Here is a 20,669-nt window from a genome sequence, read left to right on the forward strand (position 1 = left end):
AATCGCATCTTGTTGTCCTTAAGAAATGCACGAAGACTCCGACGAAGCGGACCTTCGGTTGTTTCTTTACGGCTCTCGAGTGCAGACAGAGTTCATAATAGTGAGGTTTGCTGGAATCTTCTTTCCTACCGATGTAAAGGTGAGGCTTATTATGCATGGCGTAGGTCATTTGGAACTGCAAGCTTACCAATGCAACAACTGTTGCCGTCTCGAACACAGCAGCAAAGCGTGTAAATATTCGAAGCGTTTCCGTGAGTACCGTGAAATACATCCTCAAACGTCTGCTCCTCTAACTTGCCGACCTGTTGCCTATGCCAAAATGCTCGTGCAGCAGGGGATTTAAATGTTCATAAAGGTCCCGACGAGACCACAGTACTACAACTTATAAGTCACAGGAAGTGATCCGGAACAGACGCATATGCACTTTCAGAGTGCAAGAACCATATATACGCTGATGCATTAAGATCATCTAGTAATGTGCCGGAAAACAATATAAAAACTTTAGTAGGCGCATCTGTAGAGAGCCCAATGAGTGGCGTACTAGATCACCTGCTTACCTCCTTTACAGGGGCATTATCGTATGTCTTTTACAGCTAAAGCTCAGGTTCGTGCGTCTCCTACGCCTATAACATTTCCTTCCCCTACTCCTTCAACTTCTCATATACCGCCCATACGCTCTGTTTCCATTCAATCACCCACAATGATACCATTCAAAATTATAGCGCCAGCACGCCTAGACTCAATGTTAGAACTCATGTCAAATGGATGGATGGATACAACTTTATTGTACGTCAGGCAAGGTTTAACGCGACCTGGGCTCAGGTCTCCCACGGGGGAACGTCAAGGCCCGGCTTCAACGCCGCCTCACGAGCTTGCTTGACTGCCTACGTCTGGATGCCGAGGTCTGAGCTGCGCAGAGCGACGACCTACCTCGACGACAGGGTCTCTGGAGCAACTGCCACCCTTCCTATAACTATATTGCACTCCCACAGCATGTGTTTGATTGTTGAGGGACCTTCCTGGCCCACTTTGCACGTGTCGCCCTGATACTTATCTGGGAAGATACAGTTCAGATTGAATAGGTCAAAATGTCGAACAAAATGTGGCTGAGAAGAGCAGGTGTTCGGATATCTTGCCAAACAAGGCTGAATGCTTTCAGACATGACGAGAAAAAAAAGATGTTCTCCGTGGAAGAGCAGAGTGATGTATTGGAGGAGGCTGTTACCTGTTGTTGCTTTTATTCAGCAGGTTTTCAATGTCTTATTCGGACCTAGAATCCAAACATATTTTTTACAAGAAAATTGTTTCACACTTCTCAAATAATATTCTTTAAGTAATTTTTGCGTCCTTAGAACAGACCACATTTATGGCCGTGGCGCAAGTTTAATTACTATGCTATTCATAAAAATACTTGACGGACCGGTCATACACAAAAAAACATGCACCCAGTCTTCAAAAGCTAGCTATTACTCTAGTTCTTCGCAGATGTGCTCCTTATTATAGTAAATATTTGCATTCTGACAGGCTTCTGTCATGCGAAAGATTTTGATTGTTTGTTGAGAAGCTCTGGTTGAGCTGTCATTGCAGGGGCTTCGAATGCACATCATGTCACATGGAATTATCACTCAGATACGCGTGATGAGCTTCTACGTACGTAGCGATCATCAAAAAAGAATCCCTGCTATAATAGCTGGGCTGTAACATTTATGCCCCGGGATTTAGGTTCCGTGATTGATCCAAGTCTGGCAGATACTCTAGATGGCTGGACTTTCAGTGGAAATTTCTCTATATTTTTTCGATTTTGTGCTCCTAGCCGAGAGTCATCGATAAAACGATAAATATGTGAACCGAGGTACATATAAAAGGACAGTTCACTGGGCAGTTAACTCATAAACTTCGCCTGATAAAGTCCACTGCAAAGAGCAGTTTCTAAAACCTCTGACGCAATGCAGCAGGCCACGTTCAATATAGAAGAATCTAGTCAAAACAGCAAAACTTCTCTTCGGACGACTGAAAGATTTATAGTGCATACATCCTTAGGAAACTCCATAGAAGAGCCTTCTTCATTATGAGATTCCTGTAAATCAGTATAACTATCCATCTTATGCTGCACTGTTTAGCCGAACTACTGCAAAAGCTAAGGAATATTGTAACGCTAATGTAAACACTTATTTATTGGGTCCTAGAAATAGGTAAACCTTTTAGAAATTCATAGAGCACAAGAAATAATCTGTAATATACATTTTGAATGCTTTCGTACTGACCACAGTGGAAGCTATGGCTATTCTGGATGTCACAGCACGTTGCCTTGCGCTGCCATTTGAGACGCAGTGCTCAGTTGCGGTTATAATACGTGATCAGTTCAAGGAATTCGAAGAACTCAACTCGTCGTGAATTCTCTATGTCGTTGCTTGTGTGAGGTCACCATCTCCGACTTATGATGGAATATTTGTTAGCATGCTCAAATTCGTAAAAGACTCCAACAGCTAAACCATGGCCCTCAGTCCCTAGCAGCTGCGTAGCATCTGACCAAGGTGGCGGTCATACCTGTAACGCAGTAGAGGATGCTGAGAATCACTGGGTCCGGACAGGCCGCCAATGGAGACTGACCCTGTCAACCATTACCGCCCGAACTTTGTTGAGTGAGGCTAGCTTAGCAGGACTCTTTGAAGAACTATCAGACATTGTTTGGGATATCATTGTCCTTAACGAGATTACAAGAACTGGTGAGGCTTATACAGTGCTGACTAACGGACATGTCCTCTGCTATAGAGGTCTCCCAGATAAGAAGCAATACGGAGTAGGATTCCTAATCCACAAGGGCATAGCGGGCAACATGGACGAATTTTACAGCAATAATGAGAAGGTAGCAGTAGTCGTAATTAAACTTAATAAGATGTATAGAATAAAGACAGTTCAAGCCTACGCTCCAACATCCAGTCACGATGATGACGAAGTAGATCAGTTTTATGAAGGTGTTGAATTAGCGATGAGAAAAGTACAAACTCAATATGCGGTAGTAATGGAGGACTTCAATGCAAAGGTGGGGAAAGAGCAGGCTGGGGAACAAGCAATTGGCAACTACGGCGTCGATTGTAGGAATGCTAGAGGATAGATGTTGATAGAATTGCAGAAAAAAGGAAGCTTCGAATAATGAATACCTTTTTCAGGAAGCGTAGCAACGGAAAGTAGACCCGGAAAAGCCCTAATAGTGAAACAATAAATGAAATTGATTTCACACTTTTGGCCGATCCCACCATAGTGCAGGATGTAGAAGTGATAGGTAGGGTAAAGTGCAGTGATCATAGACTAGTGAAGGCTACGATTCACCTCGATTTGAAGAGAGAAAGAGTAAAATTGGTCAAGAAGAAATAGGTCAACCTAGAGGCAGAAAGGGTTAAAGCAGCCACATTCAGGTTGGTACTTGCAAACAAATATGCAGCCTTAGAACAGAGAGATGAAGATGGCATAGAGGTAATGAATGAAACGGTAACTAGACTCGTTTCAGAGGCAGCAATTGACGTGGGAGGCAAGGCACCAAAGCAACCAGTAGGCAAGCTCTTCCAAGTCACGCAATAAAGGACGCAATAAATCAACGACAAAGAATGAAAGTGTTCAAGTCAAGAGATAAGATAGAATACGTGGAACCGTCGAAACTGATCAACAAGGCGAAAAGAAGTGATATTCGAAACTATAACGTGAGAAAGACTGAAGAAGCCGTAAAAATAGGACGCAGCCTGAAATCAGTGATAAGGAAACTTGGCCTAAGACAAAGAAAGATGCATGCACTGAAAGATAAGCAGCGTAATATCATCATCAATTTCCAAGGTATAGTAAAAGCAGCGGAAGAATTCTATGCTGACCTGTACAGTACCCAGAGGAGCCGCGATGCCTCTATTCGAAGCAGTAATGAACAGGCTGCAGAGACACCTCCTATAACTAGCGATGAGGTCAGAAGGGCCTTTGAAGACATGAAACGGGGAAAACCGGCAGGAGAGGATGGAATAACAGTATACTTAATAAAACATGGAGGAGACATAATGCTTGGAAAACTGACAGCTCTCTATAAGAAGTGTCTATCGACTGCAAGAGTCCCAGAAAACTGGAAGAATGGCAACATTATACTAATCCTGTTCTGTCTCTTTTATATACAGTTTATTATAACGCGCAGATTATGCAAATAATTCAGTGGACATTGCATTTGTTATACCTTTATCAACACACCTAAGAGATCGTAACACGTTTTAGTTGATAAGTAACCTTATCAATACGCCCCCATTCATGTGCAACCTACAGAAAGTGTGACAAATGTATTCATCTCGAAGTATGAGAAAAGAGACATTGCAGGCTGTTCTAAGCGGAAATAAATTGCGATTCTTAATGTGAATGTTTAAAACTGCAGTCACTATGCTGAGCATGTTCGTTCGGCACGGGCATATTGCATTTACTCCTTAAGAATGAGCGCAGTCCAGCCGGGTATCTTTGTTTAAGCAATTATTATCGTAGGAATCGTTTGGGATTCTCGCATTTCTTTAGTTTTATAAGTACACTGTGTATCACATGAACCTGTCTTCAAACGAAACGTATCGTTGCTGGCACCGGCGACCATTACGGTTGTCTAACTGCTAATCATACTGTAATATAACGAAACATCATAATGTTACTGATTCATATTGCCATGTAGTCTGTAGTCAGAGTTAAACAAAGTTAAATAGAGGCATAAGTGATGAGAGCAAATCATATAGAAAACTACTATTGAACCCTAAAAATAACTAATTGAATAGTTTTCCCTCACACTGTTCCATTTGCTTTACGTGTGCGTCTCTGTGTCCTTGTCTTCCCTGCTGTACTCGTGTGGCCATCAATTACGAACTTGCCCAAGCCCTTGTCAGCTTTATTAAACAAGGGATTCAATTCAGTTGAATCTAATACTGCATGTCAAATGACTGACGCGTTCTTCGTTTTATCTAAATATTATGGACGGCAGCACTTGGCAAGCATTAAACCACAATATTTTTTGGTTGCACTTAAGATGCGGATGTAAAGACTGCCAGAAAATTTTCATGAAAACCGCAAAAGATCGGGGAATTTTAAAATGACCACATAAGTATTCTGTCTTGTCATATGTCATACAGTTTCCAGAGAATCTCTATGTTAAATATAATTTTAAAACGTTTCACCTAGTAAAAAGTTGAGGAAAATTGGTCCCATTTATTGAAAAACAGAATGAAAGTCAAGCATATTGACATGGCATTTCTTACTCAATTTGTTTTTTTTTTTTTGCGTTAACTAAATGTCCTGAACCTCGAAACCCTACAAAAAGTTTTCATCTTTGAGAGCAACTTAAATAATTTACTGTGATAGCATTCATTCGAACTATAGTATTAGTTTTGTTTCCTAGGAGGTGCATATCTGTCGTCCCATGACACAAAGTGCTCGCGTGGTATTTCGAATGCTCATGTGGTATACCTAACTTGGAAACCTGTTGGCATTCCCAAGAGGCCTCATTACCCATAAAAAACTAAGCGACCATATCAATATCATCAATCCATCTGCCTTCTGTTGACGTTATAGCCAATGACGCATTCATTTAAGAGTATGACAAAGGCATTTAAATATGTATTAAGCAAAATAAATGACAATATTTCGCATGATACTGTGAAAACTCCAGTCACGTCTTCTGAGCATATCCTTCTGCACGGGCCTATTTAACTACCAGCCAAAAAAAAATGCACAGACTGTCCAACTGGGTAACGTTTCAGCAATAAATATAGAGGTAAGTTGGGATAAGTACATTAATACATCATATATGAAGTTGTCATAAAAGGGAACACACTGTAGCTGCCACGAGCAGCAGTTGTGACTTTTTAATCGTTCACCATACCATAAAATAAAACATTGCGTAACGCTACTGATTTCTATTGACAAGCAGCCATTAGTCATAGATAAGCCGCATGAAGTATTGGCTTACATGGTTTGAGCAAATATATTAAGCTGCTTAATGAACATACAAAGAATACACACTTGTTATTTTTGCCTGATATTGCTGCATCTACTTATTTGCAGCATACACCTGCATCCCCTTTGGGTCTAATGACACAAAGGTCAAGGCCAGCCTGGCGACCATGCTTGCCAAGGGCAAGTAGTGTAAATATTTAGTCTTTTTTCATAATAGCGTAAGACATGTATTTTAAGAAATTAATTTATTATATCGTGCAATAAAAACAGTTAATTCATTGCCGGTGCATTTGTTTTCTTTTTTGCACTGCATGATTCAGCACTTCAATTCTGTCTGTTTATGCAACATATATGAAAGTACAGCTGGTTCAGGAGCATTATTAATCTACTAACGTTAATGCATAAGTGCAGATGAAAAGCAACAGGTGCACATGCATTTATACATCTAAAACGTTTTGCTACCACATGTAAACTAACTTGTAGATAGCAGATAGCTCTGGACTAATGGCCTTATACACTCTTTGTAGACTTGTCTACAATATGTCTATGTCTATAGACAGTCTATAGATTAATGAAAATTCATGTTTGTTGACAAATGTCTGCAGAATGTCATAGAAAAAAGTGTATAGGAATATATAGTTCTGGTTCTTGTAGACTGAAATCTATAGAGTGTGCATACAATATCTATAGACATTTGCTTATAGACATTTTATAGACTTCAGTCTACAAAAGCAGAACTGTATATAGTTCTATTTTGGTAGACTGAAGCCTATGGAATGTCTATAGACTATCTATAGACATTTGTCTATATAGATTTTATAGTATTCAGTCTACAAAAGTAGAACTATATAACCCTATACACTTTTGTCTATAAACATTATGCGGACATTTGTCTACAAACGTGAATTTTCATTAATCTGTAGACACTCTATGGGCAGTCTATAGACTCAGACTTTTTATAGAGTATTCTATAAACAGTGTATGGCCACAAGTCTATAGACTGGTCTATATGAATAGCCTATAGATAGTCTATAGAAATTCTATAGAGTTCAGTCTACAAATGTAGAACTATAAGCCTATACACTTGTCTATAGACTTTCTGGAGACAATTGTCTGCAAACATGAATTTTCATTATTCTATAGACAGTCTATAGACAGTATATAGAAAGTCTATAGATTCCGACTTTTCATAGACTAGTCTATAAGAAGTCTATAGCCATAAGTCTATAGACAGTGTATAGCAAGTCTATAGACTCAGACTTTTTATAGACTAGTCTATAAAAAGTGTATGGTCATAAGACTATAGACTGTCTATAGACTAGTCTAAAGAAATGTCTGTAGACAGTCTATAGAATTCATAGACAAATGTCTATAGACTGTCTATAGACTTTTTACAAAACAAATTTTAGGGATACTACAAGGTACCTGGCTATCATTTACGTGGCTGGCATAGACTGGCGTCCTCATATAAAAATTGTGAGATGGGGTGAATTTTCTTTACGTGCGCTGACAAGATAATGCAACAGGAAATTTGCAATCCATAGGAATACCATATTTTACAGTTATCACGCTTATTTAATGCCCTTTGTTGAATGGGATTGTGTGGATCTCTGGCACTGTAAATTATAAAGTGCACCTGTGAAGATGAAGGCGCGTCTCCGTCCAGCAGCATTGCCAACGCTTGGCTTGCTCTCCCACTGATCGCTTTATTTTGCCCCCTATAGCACATATCACTGCGCTATGCTCGCGCTGCTTGTCGCTGGTGTCTTTCGAGACGGTGCCTCGGGCTGCCTCGCCAGAACTTGTGCGTCCTTGAAGGACACCACTTATTTATAGTAGAGAGTTTGGCGCTATGTCAGTGTCATGGTGGCCTTAAGTATGTTGCGAAATTTGTTGTTTATCTAGAAAAAAACGTACAAGGTAGTGTTTGCGCAAAGTCTGCTAGAAAAAACACAAACGTTGACCTACGGTGAATTGTGTCATTTCTATAGAAGCTTGTAGTATTTTTAAGTTTGCTTACGTTATTCCAAGGAATGTAAAGCTCATAAACCAGTATGACGCAAGTTTGAATCTTGAATGAATATCTGGAAGCTTTTCTTTCGCACAAGATAGTGTGCACGGATGTCTCGCAGAAAGACTAAAGATTCGCCATTGTCATTTGCTCTGAATCAATATCATGTAGCTTTGCTACACGTCTTCAGGATCATACTGCGATTCATGGGGCCTTAATTTATGGCCATTAGCACGGCCCTATATGATATTTCTAACAATGTGTCGCATAGTATCATGCACGACGGCTGCCTGTCATTTATTATGTCACTAGTAAGCATAATTCATTCTCAACTCCACTGGTCATTACACTTTTCATACCGCCTCACGTTAAAGAAATTCTGTCTTTGGGGATTTCTGGACACCGTGCTCTTGTATTTAATGAGATTGCAAGTAGTTCAGCAAAGAGAGCGCTCGATGGGTGCGTAGGTTGCCTTGTACCAAACTTTACCCTGCTGGCGGTGAGAAAATTCGGAAGACAAAAATTTCACCCGCGAGAAATATGAGCAACGGTATGCACACCGGATTACAGCCACTTAGCGTTCTTCTGGAATGTAGAATGCGTCCCTCACGACAATGCGGAGTTTCGGCAACCCTTCTACTGTGTCGAACAGCGCAATTAAATCTGCAACTAAGTAGGAGTAGGTTCGCAGCGTGGAACCGTTGGGCATCATACCGTGATGTAAAATCAGTAGATCATTTCGCCAATTTTGTGGGAGCTATAATCTCGAAGGGAAGACCTACTTGCAGCAAAGCCTATCTCGTATTGGCCTTCCTTTCTTAGGAAGAAATATTTTATATTTTTGTGCTAGCACCCTTGGTCGAGCTCGAAAGGAAGTGTGCCATATTGTGCCCGACGCCTCAGTGCTACAGGGAGGCTTACATATCTAACACATTTACCTCATCGTTAACCAGATCAACTCTTTATAATCTACCAGCTGCATAAATATTCCCACAATAACTTTTGAAATGTGTAAAGGAAACCTGTATAGGCCTTAGATCCGGGGTATCGTGGCGTCCGTGTGCAGAAACTATCATCATGTGAGCCGATGCTGGTGCTTGTGCGAAGAGGGTCCAAGCGCGATGGCACATACCCCTGTGGGCTAGGGGACTGTAGCGTGCCCTTGAACTACCCTTGTCACACCTGGGATCCAAAGAGGCCTCTGACACAAGGGTAAGAGCAGATGTTGTTGAAAAAAAAAAATTTGTAAAGCGTTTTTGAAAGGGAATGTTACACAATGCTCGTCGCCAACCGCGCAAATGCGCTCGTGCCCCTGCTCGTGCGTTCGTCTTCATCGTCATCTTCTTCAATGGCTGCTCCATTGTGCAAAAAAACTATCATCATCAGCAATGACTCGAGCGTCGTCATCATATTCCACAGCTGGCCCCGTTGCCGCTCATCATTCCAGCCTATAGTTTCACTTCTCGTCTGTCGTCGCATTGGGGAGGCCGCATTTACGGGGGTATGGGTCATTTATTAAGTGGGTATGAGGCATTCATTCTCTTATGTAAATAACACATTTAGCATCAGAGGTGATAAGCGAATATGTGTACGTACTTATATCATCACGATGACCATGGATCAGGAGAATAAATATGTTCGTACCTTTGTTCAACATTTAGTGTCACCTCTGTATCGTGCTCTAAACAGCTTCGCTAGTGTTACGTTTCGCCTACAACGCGCGGTAATGCCGGCGCGGATGCAACGGACGCCGGGGCTTCGTCCAAAGCGGCGGACATTTTGGCCCGTGCGACGCCGCTGCAACGCTTCCCCGCCAAGCGTGTCCAGGCGTGTTTCAGTGCCACGTGTCTTCGTGTGTGCGTGTGTGTGTGTGTGCCCTCGCTTGTCAAAGCGCGGCAGCCGGGGAGCGGAGTTCCCCAAATGAGGAGCCAGGAGGTCTCTCGGCTCGACCGTGCGCGCCGTCGTGTGGGCGGGTTGGCGATGCGTCACTGCACTCGGTTCACCATGTCTCTCGGCTCAACAGGTCTCTCGGCTCGACCGTGCGCGCCGTCGTGGGCTCATGCTCCGCCGTCGCGTGGGCTCTCCCCGTGACCTTCCCTTTTTGGACCGCGACGCCGAGAGTATAAGAGCAGCTGCCCCCGGACGCCAGGGGAGAGGCTCCGATTTGTACTGTAGAGTTACGTGCTCTCGCGTCTCTCCACTTCGGTCGAACTGACCGGCCGCTCTTTTGCTATGTTAGAATAAACAAGTTGTTCTGTTACCAGTCTTCTCTTGCTTTGCCGGGACCTTCGGATGCTTCCTGTGCCCCAGGCCGCCAGGCCAACGCTACCCTTGGGGCTTGCGACCCATTGGCATTAACGGGCGTCAGCACCGAGACCCCAACAACTCGTGCCAGCGGTGCGATTACAACATCTGGTTGCCAGCGGTGAGATCGCGACAACGGCGGCCAGCAGCGAAGAGATGCGGTTGAATGTATGCTGAGCAGCACAACGACCATCCGGGAGCAGCGCAACGAGCCCTGTGTGATGACTGGTTGCCTGCAGCGGAACGACTGCGCTGAAGTCTTGGCTGCGAGGTTTGGTGAGTGCGGGACTTTCTTCTTCTGAGTTTTGCCAGGCTTTTGTTAGTGTTAGAAACAGAGCTGGTAATTGTGGTTGTCGTTGCTGCCGGGTTAGTTTGCGGCAAGACAATAGTAGGCAGTAGAGAAAGCAGCATTCAGAGCAGCCATGGATTTGAAGTCGTTGCGCAAACCGAAATTGCTGGAGCTTGCGAGAGAGTTGGGTCTGGATGTCTCAGACAAACTCAGAAAACCAGAACTGCTAAGGGCTATTCTTGAGTTAGAAGCTGAGGATGACGAGCTGTCGGAATGCCTTGAGACCATTGAGGAGAGGGAGGAGCAAAAAGAGAAACAGGAGCGCGAACTTAAAGAACAGAAAGAGAAAGATGAGCGCGAACGTAAAGAACAGAAAGAGAAAGATGAGCGCGAACGTAAAGAACAGAAAGAGAAAGATGAGCGCGAACTTAAAGAACAAAAAGAGAAAGAAAAAGAAGAGCGCGACCGTCAACACGCTTTGGAAATGAAGCGTCTCGAGTTAGAGATGGAACGCGCTCGTAATGGAAGTCAGGCACACGGTGCAGGAGAACGAGTATTGTTCAAAATGACTGACCTGATGCGGCCGTTTAAGCTTGGAGAGGACATTGGTTTGTTCCTGGTTAACTTTGAGCGAACGTGCGAGAAGCAGGGGTTCTCTCGGGAAACGTGGCCACAGCGCTTGCTCACTTTGCTACCCGGCGAGGCGGCCGACGTAGTCGCTCGCTTGGAGAGAGAGGAGGCAGAGGATTTCGACAAAGTGAAATCGAGTCTGCTAAAAAAGTACCGGCTGTCAGCGGAGGCGTTCCGTCGGAAGTTTCGGGAAAATGAGAAAGGCAGAAGTGAGTCATATACAGAGTTTGCATACAGGCTTATGTCAAACATGCAGGAGTGGCTCAAAGAAGAGAAAGCGTTTGGTGACCACGAGAAAGTTCTGCAGTGTTTCGGGCTAGAACAGTTTTATAGTCGGTTACCTGAGAACGTGAGGTACTGGGTCTTGGATAGGTCAGACGTTAGTACGGTGGCTAGAGCCGCTGAGCTAGCCGAGGAGTTTGTGACGCGTCGGGCTCGCGGAGCTAAGGACGGTCAAAAGGGTGAATTTGGCTCCAAGTTTGAGAGGCCGAAGTTCACGCCCATGAGAAAGCGGTTCGAGACGAGGCAAGCGCGCGTGTGTTATACGTGCCAGAAGCCGGGTCACTTTTCGGCGCAGTGTCCGACCGAACCTAAGGAGTTGGCGGCAGCCGAAGCCGAACGCAGAAAGCGGTTCGAGACGAGGCAAGCGCGCGTTTGTTATACGTGTCAGAAGCAGGGTCACTTTTCGGCGCAGTGCCCAGAAACAAAACCAAAAGTCGTGTTTTTTTCATTAGGCAGCACTGACGAGAACATGAGGCTTCTCGAGCCTTACATGCGAGACCTCCTCGTGAACGGGAAAGAGTGCCGAGTGCTTCGCGATACCGCAGCTACGATGGATGTCGTTCACCCCTCTTACGTAGAACCCGATATGTTCACGGGCGAGTGCGCATGGATCAAGCAAGCAGTGGAAGCTCATAGCGTGTGTCTGCCGGTAGCAAAAGTGCTTATTGAAGGACCTTTCGGAGCACTTGAGACGGAGGCCGCAGTGTCATCTATGCTGCCCCCCCAGTACCCGTACCTATTTTCGAACAGGTCCGATCACCTCCTGCGCGAGAAGGGGCTTTTGTTTGGTGAGGCCAGCGTTCAGGCCTTAACCAGATCGAAGGTTCGGGAGCTCGCTGCAAAGGCGGTAGTTGCGGGACCGACGTTGTTGAACGATGAAAAAGGGTCAGAGGCGCAGCAAGCTGGTATTCAGAGCACGCCCGAACGGGATAAAATTGAGCCTGTAGCGTTAAAGGCACCAGATACTGGAGAGGAAATTCCCGATGCGGGAAAGTTAGAAGAGCTTCCGGTCGAGCTTCCGGGACTAGGCTCAGTGACAAACAGGAAAGACACCGATCAAGTCATTAGTGACTTAATAAGTAAAGCATCGCTGTCGCCTGAGCAGAAAACCGAACTACACCAGCTCTTACAAGAGTTTCAAGGTCTGTTCTCTGAGAGGCCTGGTAGGACTTCTGTCCTTACTCATGACATAGAACTTACCTCCCCAGAGCCAGTACGATCCAAGGCGTACCGGGTGTCACCCCGCCAGAGCGATATTATGGAGGCTGAGGTAAAGAAAATGCTACAGCTCGGTGTTATTGAAGCGGGTGAGAGTGATTATACCTCCCCTTTGATTTTAGTTGAGGTACCGGGCAAGGAACCTCGTCCTTGCGTCGACTACCGCAGGCTTAATTCCATCACTAAGGATCAAATTTATCCGATCCCTAACATCGAGGAGCGCCTTGAGAGAGTGAGTAGCGCTCAGTTTATTTCCACCCTAGATCTTGTCAGGGGTTATTGGCAGGTTCCACTTACAGAAGAGGCTAGTAGGTATGCGGCGTTCATTTCACCAATGGGGACATTCCGTCCTAAAGTTTTGAGTTTTGGTTTGAAGAACGCGCCATACTGCTTTTCAAGCCTCATGGATAAAGTGTTGCGGGGACAGCAAGAATTCGCTTTACCGTATCTAGACGACGTAGCGATATTCTCCGCATCCTGGCCTGAGCATATGGCGCACTTGCGGGCAGTGCTAACCCGCCTGCGCGATGCGGGCTTGACAGTCAAGGCTCCCAAGTGCCAGTTAGCACAGGCCGAGGTTGTCTACCTCGGACACGTGATTGGTCGGGGTCGACGCCGCCCCTCTGAAATAAAGGTGGCCGCTGTGCGAAACTTCCCGCAACCGCGCACGAAGACCGATATTCGGTCGTTCTTAGGTATCGCCGGCTACTATCAGAGGTACATCCCCAGGTACTCTGATATCGCGGCTCCCTTGACGGATGCTCTAAGAAAGACAGAGCCGCAAACAGTCGTCTGGGATGAGACGAAGGAAAGAGCTTTTAGCGCCCTAAAGAGCGCCCTAACAAGCCAGCCTGTGCTACGATCGTCCGACTACACAAAAGGGTTCGTTGTTCAGTGTGATGCTAGTGAGCGAGGCATGGGCGTTGTACTGTGCCAACGGGAAAATGGAGAAGTAGAACACCCCGTCCTGTATGCTAGTCGTAAGCTGACCAGTCGTGAGCAGGCGTATAGCGCCACCGAGAAAGAGTGTGCGTGTATCGTGTGGGCCGTTCAGAAATTGTCATGTTACCTAGCTAGCTCGAGGTTTATCATTGAAACGGATCACTGCCCTCTCCAATGGCTGCAGACCATCTCTCCCAAAAATGGCCGCCTCCTGCGCTGGAGCCTCGCTTTGCAACAATATTCCTTTGAGGTGCGTTACAAAAAGGGGAGTCTCAACGGTAACGCCGATGGCTTAAGTCGAAGCCCCTAACGTGGGAATCAGCCTCAAAATTGCTTGTTACTGATGTTTTTCTTCCTGAGGCAGGAATTTTTTTAACTTATTGCTTTTGTGTAGTGTTTCAAAGTGATGATGTGCTTTCTAGTGCAATTTTCCGATTTGTGGACGCGTTCTGAGTGCTGCTAAACTACTGTAAGGAACTAGGCAGCAGTATAAAAGGGGAAAGAGCCTGGCAGGGCTTAGTGAGGGTTGTGCCGTGCTTGCTGACTGAGCGGTTGACTTTCGGCGTAGTTCTAACGCTTGCCGGAAACGAGAACAAAAATGTCAACTCTCCCGAAGTCACTTTGCAGTGTCCTGTGTGCACCTGAACGTGAGAACGAGGCCTTCTCTGTGCGCTGCGCTCAAGAAACGCCAAAGGACGCCCGACTTCGGTTATGAGCATCATCGAGCGACATCCCTCCGGACAGCGGATGCAGTCCCCTGACCATCGGGATCTCCTTCCCCCGGCGGGGCGGTCTGTTACGTTTCGCCTACAACGCGCGGTAATGCCGGCGCGGATGCAACGGACGCCGGGGCTTCGTCCAAAGCGGCGGACATTTTGGCCCGTGCGACGCCGCTGCAACGCTTCCCCGCCAAGCGTGTCCAGGCGTGTTTCAGTGCCACGTGTCTTCGTGTGTGCGTGTGTGTGTGTGTGTGCCCTCGCTTGTCAAAGCGCGGCAGCCGGGGAGCGGAGTTCCCCAAATGAGGAGCCAGGAGGTCTCTCGGCTCGACCGTGCGCGCCGTCGTGTGGGCGGGTTGGCGATGCGTCACTGCACTCGGTTCACCATGTCTCTCGGCTCAACAGGTCTCTCGGCTCGACCGTGCGCGCCGTCGTGGGCTCATGCTCCGCCGTCGCGTGGGCTCTCCCCGTGACCTTCCCTTTTTGGACCGCGACGCCGAGAGTATAAGAGCAGCTGCCCCCGGACGCCAGGGGAGAGGCTCCGATTTGTACTGTTGAGTTACGTGCTCTCCCGTCTCTCCACTTCGGTCGAACTGACCGGCCGCTCTTTTGCTATGTTAGAATAAACAAGTTGTTCTGTTACCAGTCTTCTCTTGCTTTGCCGGGACCTTCGGATGCTTCCTGTGCCCCAGGCCGCCAGGCCAACGCTACCCTTGGGGCTTGCGACCCATTGGCATTAACGGGCGTCAGCACCGAGACCCCAACAACTCGTGCCAGCGGTGCGATTACAACACTAGTCATTCACCTTCACAGAGCGGAGTGGCTCATGAATCCTTTTTAGAATATAAGGGCGTTTATTTAAAAGTAGGGCTACGCCGCAATAGCCTCGGCCCAGGAGCGTCGGTCACTATCTCTAGCTCTCCGTGTGTAAGCGTATAAACTCGTCGATGCACGAGTCCGATAAGATCAACAAATCGTCCAAGGAGTAGCCCATGACGCATTTCAAATGTTATTGGCCAAAGACACACAAACCTTCTCAGGTATTGTCAGCTTCTGTTAGAGTTCCGACAATTTGCGCAGTCAACGCGCCTAAACATGGCGCCCTCTGGAAGAGAACGACTCGTTGGCGCCTTTGATTTGGGGCAACCAGGATGCACTGCTGATTTAGATCAAGCAGGTCGTGCGTAAGGAGGTCGCCCGACAGCTCTCGCCAGAGGCAGCACAGGCACATCTAGCTCCAGTCATACGACAAGTGATACAGGAAGAGGTCACTGCCGGGCTGCCTCATCACGCGATCACACCATGGGAATTGTAAGTGCTGTTGTTCCAAGGGTGATGTTAGATTCATATTTGGTTTTTAAAGGATGTATATTCTAAACCGGACAGATATGATAAATCTGTCATTGGAAGAAAGGTAAGCACAGGGCCGCTGTGCCGCTTCATTCATAAATTGGCCTTTGTGTCCAGGTACCAACATTAATAGTAAACTCCGCAAATGACTTGGAGCCAGTGAAAACAAAGCTCTTAATATATGCGACCCGCTGGGAGCAGTAAGTGAGGTGCACAGCGATAAGGAGTCTGTGATTATTACTACGCTTTTCCTGGAAGCTTGTAGCTTACGCAAAGCTGGGACATTATGTAGGAATTTCGCTAGGAATATTGGCGTAAAGTAGGGAAGCCGAGCCCGAAAAGGCCACTCCAGTGAGGATGAAAAAATTCCAACTCCGGCCTTTTCCTTACTTTGCGAAGCATCTGTTGCTATAATTATGTTTGTGTGGATCTGATTCAAGTGATCCTGGAGTAAGCCTTTAAGAATATGCGAGGGCAGCTTCTTTTCATTGTTTGGGTATATGTCATCATAAGTAATACCGAATGAATTAGAGGTAATTTTTATCGTGATTACATCATTTATATGTACATCTAACGGACCCAATAACGATTGTGTTATAATCACTTGTGGTGCGTGAAACCGATGCCATGATACTCCAAAAAATTGGGCCGGTTGATCGATTGATAAAAAATGACTGTCACCTTCTTAGTGGGAATTCATAGAGCCTTATGAATTATTTGAAGGGTGAGTTTTTAACTCTCTTTTCAAGGGAAGGTATTCGTGATTCCTTGTAGAGCACAGCGTTTGGTACAAACCCTGGTAGTCCCAGACATAAGCGAAGCGCTTCCCGTTCCGGGAAAACTAGTGGACATAGTATATAAGTAGAGGCGCCAGAAAATAAAACGCAGTCGAATTCTAGCATAGGTCGGATATACATCTGGCAAGTCATTATTAGTTTGTCGGCGCATGCCCCATCGATTATTGCTTATACTTCTTAATATCCAAATATTAGGGGAAAGCTTTTGAAGTTATATGTTCCATATGATGACGCCAGTTAAGATTTGCATTATAAATAGTTCTAAGGTACTTGACTTTTTCCACTTGTGGAATAGTGGAATGGCTCTATGAAAGGGATATAACTGGATCTCGCACTCTCCGGGCTGCCATACTTGGCCTTCTCTCAATAGTTCCTGACTCTCTTCGCCACTGCAAGAATTTATTATTATTATTATTATTATTATTATTATTTAACTATAGGTAGTGCAGAGCACTAAGCTAACGGGAAGCAAGGCCTTCTATTATATTCACATTGCGAACCTTGGCCAATCTCCCCTCGTGGGTACATGCCACATGTTAAAGGCGACAGCCAGAACAGCAAAAAATTGAAGGGAAAGATTCTACACAATTTGGGCTACGAATATAATTTCCACCATTTCCTTCTTTTTGGACTGTGTTGAAGATAATGCTAGTGTAAATGACGCTGCCACGAGTTGCACGGACATTGTTAGTCGAAAAATCAAAGGAACGCAATACTTTTATCAAAACATATCATTTTAGTTAGGACCAGATTGACTGCTTCAGCGCAAGGGCAGAAGAAGGAAGTGTAGCACTTGTGTCGAACTTGATATCAGACTCCTTTGTGCAGGCATTTATTTGAAGGGAATGACGCCACCAGTACACATGTTGATATTAACGTGGGAATATATTCTTGTTAATTTGTAGCTCGATTGTGAACTTAGTATCTACGAAGACATGGTGGTTTGCGTAATCCTTTCTGCTTTTGTGCTGCGTTTTTGATAGCGGCGTTTTCTCTGCAAATGCATGCTACGGTCTTCGCTTGAAGCGCCACTCTTAGTCCAACTGGTGTGCAATCCCGACAAATATCATCAAGAAGGTCTTACGCATTATTACTTTTATCACTGTAATAAGTATTAATTATATATAGGTATTACGGACCACTAAGTTAAGGGGAAGCAAGGATTTATATTATGTTTCCATTTCGAACCTTGGTCAATCCCCCCTCGTGGGTACGTGCCATACGTTAAAGGCGACAACAAAAACGAAAACTGTGTGATTCTAGTCTGAGTTTTTTTCACACAGCAAATATGGGTAAGCATTGCTGACCTAATTTGCATTTGACAATTTCTGATGGAATTCATCGCAACAGCAAGGGCTGAAAACTAGGCGCAAAACAATGATATAACATATGCTTTGTAGCTTCTCTTAATGGCTGAGGGATATAAGTCGAGAAAGGAAGCAGCTGTATGCCTCTATGATTTCTAATGTCCCGTTGTTCAAACGTGGTCTTCTAATACACTGGTTTTCTGCATTTGTGCAGTTCAAAAAGATCTGAGGACACCTAATCAGTTATGAGTTGTGAAAGGGAAAGCGCTGATGTCCAATTGAACGCCACTGAGCGGTCGTTCTAGTTCAGCGCTGTTAGTAATGTACCATATCGGTTCGTGCTGCTAGAGCCGGCAAGGAGCAGCAGCAGCGGCCTGCGGTGCCAACGCCGCCTGTCACCAACATGGCGACGCCTACTCCCCTTACGCAACGCCTAGAGCGCAAGCGCAGCGGCAGGTGCCTCTGTCACCTGCTCTGCTCCGTCGAGGCGCGCTCGGGCCGTGACGTCGCAGCCAGTAGGAATTTAAGTGCCGTTTCGCAAATACAGATGTCAGCTTCTTCGCTCAGTAAGCCATTTGACGCTTTCGCATAGAAAAATACTATAGCCGGTGATAACATAAGTATTATAAATATGCTCCGCTAGCAAAACCGTAGTGAACTGTCCTTTTACCTCTGAAAGAGAGCCGAGTCAGATCGGGTCGGCTTAAACCTTAACGACATAGCTCTTCTACTAAACGCTCTCTGTTTAAAGTGATAATATTCCCTTTGACGAAAGCACTGATAATAGTATCACCCTTAAAATTTACCAGGGACGTCCAGGCTTCCTCCTAAAACAAGCGACACAAAGACAGATCAAAACAGAGGAGATGGCCGTTTTGCACGCTCCAAACCGGATGGAGTCACGAAAATAGCGAACCAAATTGGCTGGTGCAAATATGTAATTTGTGTTTTAGTTTGACAGCAGACATATAAATTTTCCATTGTCACCGACTACACGTGTAGTGCGCCGCCTATAGACTCATAGCCACCTGGCGGGTGCTTTTGAAAGCACGCTCGGGAGCAATCGCAGACGACAACCCTTTTCAGAGGGAACGACTGACATTGGCGGCGGCGGCGATTTCTCTTTTGTTCGGATGCCAGACTGCTTCTTCTCCAGGGAAAGTTGCAGGAAAGGCGTGGGCCTGTAAAGAGCCGACATGCACACGATGTTACCGGAGTGTGAGACAACTCAGTCCGCATATCTGTCAGGTGCATCGCGGAGACAAGCGTAAAGACGCCCAGTTACGAAGTGAAGCCTCTGTTAAATAGCTGTTCTGTTCTGTCGACTAATGTGTTGCCTCGATCTTTCCTCTTATTCTACCCTTGCCTCACTGCTGTTTCTGTAGCTCAATGATAATCACACGTCGTTGCCGCAGACTGCACACGGCGCGGTGCCAGCACACGTTCCAGTGTGATCTTGCTGGTGCTATATACATGTGACATCGCCGAATAAGCACCGTGAAAATCGCCTCAAAAGGAGCAATTGTGAAATTGATAAGAAAAACGCGTACCATCTTCAGCCAAGTCACCGAAAGCACGGGTGAATGAATTAATAAATGAACTTTATTCCCTTTTTAGGAGAGGGGAGGGGCCGGGGGGGAGGGAGGGAGGTCTTATTACTTCAGTCCCAGCAGGCGCCCGTCACCACATTATGCAGCTAGACGTCCGTCTACCAGTCTTGGTAGGCCTCCGCTACCTCCTCAGCCGACCTCAGGATTCGATCCTTTAGGGTGGGATCGGAGCTGCGCAGGGCAGTTTCCCACAGCTCCTCCCTACTAATTAATGGTTTCAGCGTGCGGGGGGGGGGGGGGGGGGGGAGGGGGAGTTTTGATGGTGCATTGCCACATGATATGGGAGAGATCTGCTATCGGGACAGGGCAAAGCGACACTTGGGTGTCGGGTATGTGGCGGGAAAGAATAAGTGCAAAGTGCGTGGCGTAAGAAAAGTGCGAGTTTGTAGTTGGTGCCACAGTATTTCTCTCTGGCGCGTTCTAGGCACAGAGAGAGGTGGATACAATAGGCGTTGGTGTCTGTAATGTGTGCAAATTTCATGGAATGTGACGAGTGTGTCTCTATTGGTGTGTTGTTGGGAGTCATTGGGTTCTAGAGATAGGCACAAATTTGTGGCTACTCGGTCCGTGAATCCTCGAGCAGCGGCATGAGCCACTTCGCAGCCCTGAAGTCCTTGATGTGCTGGAGTCCAGACGAGAGCGATGTCATTTTCTGGTGGGTGAGCGACAAGTAGAGAGTGCGCGAGGTTGTTAATGTAGCCGTTACTGAAGTTCCGGATAGCAATGTTAGAGTCATTAATGATGACGTCGCAATCGGGTAGCACCAATGCGAGTGCAATGGCGGCCTCTTCCGCGTCGCCCACCGAGGTGGTATTGATTGATGCTGAACAAACAGTGTTGCCCTGGTGGTCTACGACCACTAAAGCACAACGATGTCTAGTCGTGTAGGCTGCCGCGTCCACATAGTAGACTCCTACAGTCTGCCCATAGCTGCATTGTAATATCAGCACGGTTAATGCTGCACTACCGATGCAATTACGCTGTGTGCGTCGACGACTTGCCCTTCCGGCTAATGTTTTCTCTATTTCAATATCTCTGAGATACCTACTAGGAAACTCACATTGATAAACCCTTTTCAATTTTGGGAGCAGGTTTTCTTTAATGCTACTGAAGAGAGGAGCCACACGGTATGTTTGAAGACTGAGATCACCGATCGAGAGAAATGGGCGAAAGTGGCAAGGGCGGGTTTCGTACTTTGCAACGTAAATATTGCACTCCTACGCCGCAAATGATATTTATAAAGAATTAAAATTAT

The sequence above is a fragment of the Dermacentor andersoni genome, chromosome 6, assembly GCF_023375885.2.
Source record: "Dermacentor andersoni chromosome 6, qqDerAnde1_hic_scaffold, whole genome shotgun sequence".
NCBI lineage: Eukaryota > Metazoa > Arthropoda > Arachnida > Ixodida > Ixodidae > Dermacentor > Dermacentor andersoni.